General features: G+C 32.7%; 1 protein-coding gene across 1 annotated transcript in view; it reads right to left on the reverse strand.

Moving 5' to 3' along the window:
• Nucleotides 1–8,756, reverse strand: part of LOC106712653 (potassium voltage-gated channel protein Shaw) — a 33,523-nt gene extending 24,767 nt beyond the window's left edge. Inside the window, exon 1 of the mRNA XM_014505273.2 lies at nt 8,537–8,756. The gene's annotated coding sequence lies outside the window, so the exon portion shown is untranslated. The remainder of the gene's footprint in view (nt 1–8,536) is intronic.
• Between the last annotated feature and the right edge of the window lie 333 nt (nt 8,757–9,089).

Raw genomic sequence — 9,089 nt, forward strand, 5'->3', positions numbered from 1 at the left:
GGCTTGACCGAGTCTCATGAAATTTTGTGAGCATATTCAGTAGGTCTGAGAATCGGCCAACATCTATTTTTCATTTTTTTTAACTGCGCTCGGACGGAGTCGCGGGCGACAGCTAGTGTTTTTAAAAAGTTTGTCACAATGTTAATCCGCAGTTGATTCTTATGTTATTTTATTTCTAAATGACGAGATTAAATTACAATAAAATGATAAGTTTATTGATTAGTAGTCAATGTATTTCTAAATTACACTATATGAAATTATATTTTACATGTACATAATACGGTGAAGGAAAACAACGTGATGCAATCTGCACATATGTGTGGATTCCCGGGAGAAAAAGACGGCGACGCGGCTCGCTACCCGTCATGTTCCGTCTCCCGAAATGGCGAAAATTGGATTGCGAAGGTTCATTTAGCCACCATTTTATGATCTCTGCCTATACCTTTGGGTTACAGGCGTGAGATGTGTATATACATAATATATGAACAAAATATATGTACATATAATACGTGTATAGAAGACAAAGCTTCAGCAATCTGTAGCGGGTAAAAGGTTGATTTTGATTAAAGTGGTGTTTATCAAGCGGACCGTGAAAACAAGATACACACGAAACCTTCACATATAATGAGGTGTGTGCCTGCGGTCGGTGGACGCACTTTTGTACGATGAAGGGGTGCCCTTTGAATGAAATACCCTTTTTATAATTTAAGCTAGTTAAATTGTTTAGGTACTCACTTATAAATGCCAAAGTTTACATGGATGGATAGATGTTTGTTAGAAGAAACCTCCAAAACGGCTCAACGGAAGTAGATGAAATTTGGTATGGATGTATAGTGTTCTATAGAAAAACATACAGGCTACTAATTAAGTTTAATTTAAATCCCGAACTGACAAAGTCGCTGGCGACAACTAGTTATTAAATAAATGAGTATTTCATTGATAAATAGTATTAAATTTAGGTAAGTAAAATTAGGTATTAACTACGAGTACAAAAAAAGAGTTCTGGAATATTATTTGGCATTAAATTTAGGTATTTAGGTATTGGGTTGTTTTAGTATAATTTTGTATTTAACCAATAATTTTATATGTTTTTGAGTTATTGGATGATCTGGAAAATTTAACAATCTCCGACGTGGGCATACACTATATTTAACAACCAATTTGTTGTATCAAAATTTATGCGAATGACGCAAATTTCGAGTGAAATCATGTTTGAACTCATGAGTGGAATCAGAACGTCTAATCTAAGATCTTAAGTCATTATGCAACGAAGACGTTGTGCAAACACACTGTTGAAATATCTCCGATTGAAACGTAAATATAGTTTTGTAACTACGGAAATTTAATCACTATTTATAGTACACTAGCTTTTACCCGCGACTCCGTCCGCGCGGAATAAAAAATAGAAAACGGGGTAAAAACTATCCTATGTCCGTTTCCTGGTTCTAAGCTACCTGCCCACCAATTTTCAGTCAAATCGATTCAGCCGTTCTTGAGTTATAAATAGTGTAACTAACACGACTTTCTTTTATATATATAGAAGATATAGATTAAGAGTGGATATTGAATGATAATTTCACTATTATATTTAAAAAGTACTTTTTTAATTTTAATGGCGAAATTACATAATGATGAAGACGACCAATCGAAGCCGTCAAGGTGAATAACAAAGTAATGTGCCGCACTCATATAATTATCAAGTTTTCACTGACGAAAACATTTACAAAAACATATTGTTATTTCACTATTTTCAACGTGAAAGAGAAGAGTATCAACACAAATTTTCACGAGTGTGTCAGCAAAGCTTATAGTTTGCCCGTGCTTATTGAACATACAATGTTTTCTTCGTAATTAAGCAAAAAATAATTATATCATTTTTTTTTTAAGTAATTACCCGTAAGTATTTTCCTTCTTCTTCAATTGTTAAAAGATCCTAATGAAGCTGTATTCAATACAGAATTACTACTTGAATAATCGAGAAGAGCGCCCGAAATCAACGTGCATGTATGAATGTAGAAGTGAGAGATGTGTGTCAGGACCGCATCAAATGGAGGTCCGTTGTCTCTGTCTACCCCTCTGGGTTACGGGTGTGATTATGTCGGTGTCGTTTTTGTTCGAATGATGTGTTTTTGTTGCATAAGAAGACTGATTTGGATAAAGTATATTTTTTTTTCAATTACTAATTAATAAACTTTGTCTATCGCTTAAAGTTTTTAACGTATGTTTATTGTTAATTCATAAATATGTATTATTCAAGTATTACAATATTTAATAAAGAGACGAATTTATTCATTGGTCATAAGTCAGTTAGGGTGTCAAGTTACAGAATAGGGTTTTTTTTCAAGAGAAAAAAAAATAACACAGATTTAAAATAGGAGGATAAGAGGAAGATAAAACTAGGTCGTTCTTAAAATGTAAATAAATAACCTTTGATGTCCGTATTCATTGAATAAAATTACCATAATCCAGATACGCATTAAATTTACTCGAAATATGTCAGGTATATCGGAACGCTATTGAAAGTGACTGCGCCCTGACGTATTTAGTCCCCAATCTTAATGTATTTTATGCCTCGGCAAATATAGCTAGGGAAGTTTCGCTTATCAAGTTGCGTAGAAAATTGGAGGTTATATTGCTACGGCTACCTCGAAAATACTTCGCCATTTTCTTCAAAGCTTTTCCTTTAAGGGTAGAGTAATATTTTGAAGAGCCTTTATTAGCCTGGGCATAAGTTGAATTAAGTTGTTGCTTGAGCATGTTTAAGTTAAGTGATCTTAAGTGCTTATGTAAATTATAATACTCATGTATATCATGAGGGAATTCTTCCATATACCTAATTAGTTTATTAAAAATACAGTAAATAATAAATTGAAATTAGAAAATGTATTAAAAAATGTTTTAGTAAAGTTGTAGCCGTTTAGAGCACACACAAACGATCACAAATCCGCGACCTGAGCTAAGTTTACGGCATAGTAAAGATACAAAAATCTCTCTTTTTATTGCCAAGATTAAACATTATTGGATCGTAAAGATTTTGATTGTGCGCGGCGCGAAGAGTATCGTGTGACGTCATTGCTACAGCCACGCAGTTCAACTTATCGACATAACATTCGTCATAGTATTATTGAGTTTGTTTTAACGCGTTGTATTCTGTATATATAATCTGGTGTTTCCACTACCTAAAGAACTGCATCAAAACATATTGTCACTTCTGCTCTTTTCAACGAAAATAATTACAACGTGTTTCCTTAGTGTACCACACATGACAAGACATATTTTTGTACAACTTTCCGACATGGGTATCAAATAATTACGGTATATTACGAAAAATCTGAAACGGCCACCGTCACAAAATGGCGGTTAACAATTTTTGTACAATCACACCAACTGAATTGGGAATTAAATGAAAAGATTTGAATAATAGAACAACATGCTAAAATCCAATTCGAAACATTAGCTAAAAACTTAAAAATGAAATGATAAAAGCAGGATTTTTTTTATATTATACTTGTTTATTACATGTTTCATACAATTCTTTGAGTTAGTAGTCATTTAAGTTAGAAAGAAGGTGTAATTGTTCCGATTCTCCAATTCAAATCAATCTACTCCGCTTGGCTAGTTGCCATGTCTTTTACAGTTGCGGTGTGTACAGACAACAGGCCGTGCAGTTTACGACACGTGCATTATTTTGATGTATTTAGACTAATGTTTAGTCTGTAAGTATACGAGTATAGGTAAACTTATTCCGAACAAGAGGATATGCATCTAAGTGTGCATTTCTTTGATTAAATTATAGTTTTACACTGACGATTACAGCAGCCTAAATATTATGGGTTCGTGGAAAGTTTCGTTCGTATTACACCCTTATTACGTTTCATATAAAATGTACAAGAACTCGCCTTATAATTATACATCATACCTATCAAAACAAATATTAGTGAGAAAAACGCGCGGGGGAAAAGTGTTTAAATAATTAAATATGTACCACGAATGTATGATTTTCTTTATTTTAATATAAAATAACAGAGGTGAATGATATATATTTGACCCAAATAACAAAGAAACAAAACAAAGAGTAGGCACGTTCAATGAAAGTCGGGATAGTTTTGTAGGAGGTGGCTTAATGCGGCATTAACACGCGACAGACCGACTCGATATTGATTCCGTTTGTGTTATACTTACGACAATTAACAAATATAGACTTATGTAAAAGTATTTTAAAATTTATGTTAGATTTTAAAGAACTTACATTGGTTCAGTTTGCATGTATGTAAAGTGAATTAACCGTGAATTTCTTCTGAAATATTGAAACACGTGTGATCAGAACATATGTTTGCAGGTATTCGTATATAATAGGGAAGTAGGTGTTAAATCATTAATAGCTTAATTTTAAATATTCTTTAAAACACATTTTAAGATAAGCTAACATATTTTATTCTGAATAAAGCACCAACAAAAGATTCCTCCTTATTATGCAGGACACAAAGCGAAGTAAAAAAAGGACGAAAGGAGGTTTTGTTACCTTCTTAGGCATTATATTATGTTTTATTTTATATTTTATATTGCAGGAAACACAATAAGGTTTTGTCCATGGATTATGTAATGTAACAAAGCAATTTAAAATGTTTATGAATAAGTAATGTAAGTTAAAATATAAACCCCATAAATTGTTTTAGTAAATTAATTCAGATTTATTAAACCCACTGATCTCTATAAAGACATTCAGAAATGACAGCTTTTGCTTCGTTCCGATTTAAACTCGCCAGTTGATGTTACTAATAGTTAATTCTATCTATATTATTAGTTCGAATGCTCACCACCGCTACAAACCATCAGCGCAAAAATGGCGAAATTCAAATAGGTACAAAATAATACGTCTTAAAGCCAGTCTATTTATACGAGTTGAGGTCAGTGATTAAATTAGTTAACAATTTTTAAACAAACGTCATTGCTTTTTCTAGACAGAATAAGAATATAGGAAAAATCGGAAAGAATAGAGAAATGATTTATAATGGATTTCTGAGATTAAAATCGCCATTTAAACATATCGTCATCTGTATTTTGTCAAAGATAATGACAGGGTGACGATATGTTTTATACAGATATTTATGATCTCAGAAACCAACAGTTAATGAAATTTAATTGTCAATCTAACACAACATTCATGACTGTATTGTTTTGTTTAAAATGAATTCGAAGGTTGATTGAAAACTTGGTTTTCTATTTGAAAGAATATGAAATTCTTCGTATGTTTGATTGCTTTCAATATTGGAATATGTATCTGCGGTAGTATTGGTCTGTTCTGTGAACCTCTAGAGTGCTTCAATATTTCGCAATTTCAATAGAAATCAATCCGCCAACATTCTGTTTGAATGTATTTCTTCATATGCTATTGTTTTTAATTTAGAATATATATCAATCTACAGCAATCTATCTTAACTATATGTAGTGTAATTAAAAAAAAAATGTAGTTTTGCTGCGTCTATAGTCGATTGTAGTTCATCCTCAGTTCATAGAAATATTAAAACATCAATATTTAAAAGTAAAAACCACAACATTTATAAAATGAAGCTAGGAACGTCACACACGGACTGATTTAAACAGGTACCGACTGCTTAAAATGGTTGACTTGTGATGATGTGCAGTTCGTTCGCAATACATGAACCAGTTTGCAGTCGCTGCTAAAAATAAAGCCAGTTGTATTTAAAGTAGTTCTTAAATATAAGTTAGATATTACCCGTTTTTCATTTACAATTAATTTACAATCTTTAGTTCCCCAATATATCATTGCTTTATTTCTTAAATGTCATAAATTAATTATGTTACAGAAACATACAGAGTCAAATATACAAACATTAACAAACTATGTTGTGTGAAAGTTTCAAAGTTGTCTCTGCAACTCATTAAGCGAGGCTTTTGTGAGTATACGCGGAGATAAATAACCGCATCATATTGAGGTTGTGCCAACTTAGGCGTCTACATTATTCACAATTAGAGTACATCAAATAAAATTTGGTATGAATTATATATGAAAACGTTATACGTAGTGGGTTATAAAATGAGCTAGTCTTCGATCTTATCATGTAACTAAAAGTTAGCTGATTGCTAGATGTTCGTTAACTTTTCAGTTTATTGTTAAAACAATTGCTTATTCTAATAGAAATTATACGATTAAATAGTTTAGTAGAAGAAATAATTCTTCACTTAACCTGTTACAAAAAAAAACTTAGCTTTGGATAACAGTCCTAAAGTCTTTAAGTAGAGGTGATAAAAAACCAAAATCATCATTACACAAATGTACTGGCTAAATACAATATGTGGATAGAAAAAGAATACTTAAAAGTACTGTCTAAGCCAATCTTAAAACGCTATTCAGCCTTTAGAAAAACTTTGCAACGCAGCGTTGTCTCAACTTAAGATAGAACCTTCATTAACCTAGTAATTTCACTCGCCTATGTCACCGTCTAACCCGGATGCAATAATGACGTCATATTTGCCACCTTGATAATTTACCGAGACAGACAAGCTGTAAGTTATAACTACGTATTATATTAATAAAATAGTCACGTCTATATTTATTCTTTTCTTTTCACCTTTTTGTGATGTAAATCATTGCAGCAAATTCAAAAATTAAATTTTCATTCGCTCACTATAAGTCCCCACTGCGGGGCTCGGAGCCAACCATAAGTTAGGGGTGACTAGACCATAGTCAACCACGCTAGACAAATGTGGGTTGGTTGACTTCACCAATATCAATGAATTTCTTCCCAGATATGTGCAGGTTGCATCACGATGTTTTCCTTCGCCGTAAGAACGTCAGATAAATTGTACATGTGTAAATCGAAAGTTGAATAACATAAGTACATGGCGGAATTCGAACCAAGGACCTGCAGATTACAAGTCAAGAGCTTAACCCCTGAGCCACCGACGCTCCGTACGTTATATGGGTTACTAAAATAAATATGCATTTTTTAAGCTAAATCACTTCTAAAGTTAGTGTTGACCCCCTTGGTGATGAAAATGATGATGTCCTCCGAGACGTAATCCCCTAGGTTATCTAGATTGATCTAGATCTAGATAGATAACCTAGGGGATTATGTCTCGGAGGTCGTCATAGGTATAGATATATGAGTTGATGAATGAATATTTCACAAATCTCACATTGTTTTTTCTTGTGGTAGATTATAGGACGTCTTTAGACAATTTCTTACTTATACATAGAGTAAGAAAAACTGATAGTTTAAACCTAAATTGTTAGGTATTTTCAAAAGATTCAATTTCTCATTCTTAGCGTCAAAAACAGTTTTACAAATTATAAAAATGTGTGAAAAATTGTACCAAAAAATGTAATCGTAATTTTCAACAACAAACCTCATAACAGATATAATTTATTTGTACATTGATAACTCCAGTTTGATTGATTGCCCAAAACTGTCAGACTCTGCTAACTTTAAAATGAATCACAATTCTCAAATTGGGGTATTCATTACTGTCACAGTCGGACAAAGATTAACAGTATAATAATTATCTTTGATCAGATTGTAATGGTTGAAATTATTCGTTCGATTGTAGGATTCTTTTTGAGTAGCCTTTCCAAACAGAAGTATTGGATTTTACTTTTAAAAAAATATTTCAGAAGTAAATCATTTTGTCTTCGACTTAAATCAAAGTAGACAAAATTTTATCTTACTAATACTATAAATGCGAATATTTGGATGGATTGATGGATGTTTGTTTGAAGATATCTCCAGAACGGCTCAACGGATCTCGATGAAATTTGGTACAGATGTAGCACAGTCTAGAAGAACACATACTACTCATTATGTTTTTTTTAATTCCGCGTGCACGGATTCGCTGGCAGCTAGTACCTTTATAAGGAATTAAAAATAAAACATGTCTAGATCTCAAAGTCATACAACAGCATACATGATGTGTATGACTTGCACGTGTTGTTGTTGTTATAAATTTAAAATGGATGACAAGGTAGATTTATGTTGCAAAAGTGAATAGCATAGAAGTCACAGTAAAGCTATAAATTAACTGTATTGGTAAACTTATAGAATCCAGATCATTGGAGCTGTTTCATCAAATAGCGGACTAGTAAATTTCGTCTCTAGACAGTTGAAGTGTAAAAAATAGTATTAATATCATAGGCACATAAATGATAAAGTCTTCAAATCAAGTTGTTACGACTTCAATATTTTGTAGTAATTTAGTTTGTCAAGTGAATTTATTAGAAAATTCCTTATCTTTAAAATTGTGGTATTTACTTGCATTAAAGTAATAAAACGGAAATTGAATCAATATTTTTTTTTGTGCAATAAGTTTTACCTTAGTGTGATCAAAATAACAAAACGTTTAAAACGATTTCCGTGAACAGCCGTAGCGAAGCGATGGGAAAACAACGCGCTTTCCGTGCCCTGAAAATTTAGGCGCGGCATCAAATAAAAACAAGTAACAATAATAGTTACAACCTTTGTCATAATTAACATAATACGTTATGCGTGCACGCGAATAAGTAATCGAAATAACAAACCTGTGTAAAAAATAAGGCCGTAGTTTTCGAGCCACACAACTGTCGCACTTATTAAAAATTCAGAAAAAAAAAAATAATCGTTTCACATCACTAGTTTACGATAGCGTTGCACTGTCCAACTTATCGATGTCGATATATCGAACGCTGTTGAATTTCGAATTACATGTTTGTGTGTTAGCGACCGCTTGGCCGCGCCAAGCGAGCGCCTGCCCGTCTGTCTATCGCCTTACTGACGTACGCCAGGCGGCACTGGCAACGCATGCGCTATTTAAAAATTGTACAACACTAGTGTTGCCACTTGAAATATAACCAAAGCCGGATAATACCTGAACTCGCTACTTGAATTGGATTCGATAATTTTTACCCCATTTCTGCGCTGCTTTATTTTAATTGAAGTTTCGTGGGAAGTAAAGCACCAAGATTTAAAAAAAAATGCTGAAATTTGTGAGATTTAGAAACCGTGTCTTAGTATTAAACTAGGTAAGGGCCTAAACTATACATTACTTAGACTAATATATAAATGCGAATATTTGGAATTTTGTTAGAAGGTACC

This window comes from Papilio machaon, chromosome 15 (assembly GCF_912999745.1).
Source record: "Papilio machaon chromosome 15, ilPapMach1.1, whole genome shotgun sequence".
NCBI lineage: Eukaryota > Metazoa > Arthropoda > Insecta > Lepidoptera > Papilionidae > Papilio > Papilio machaon.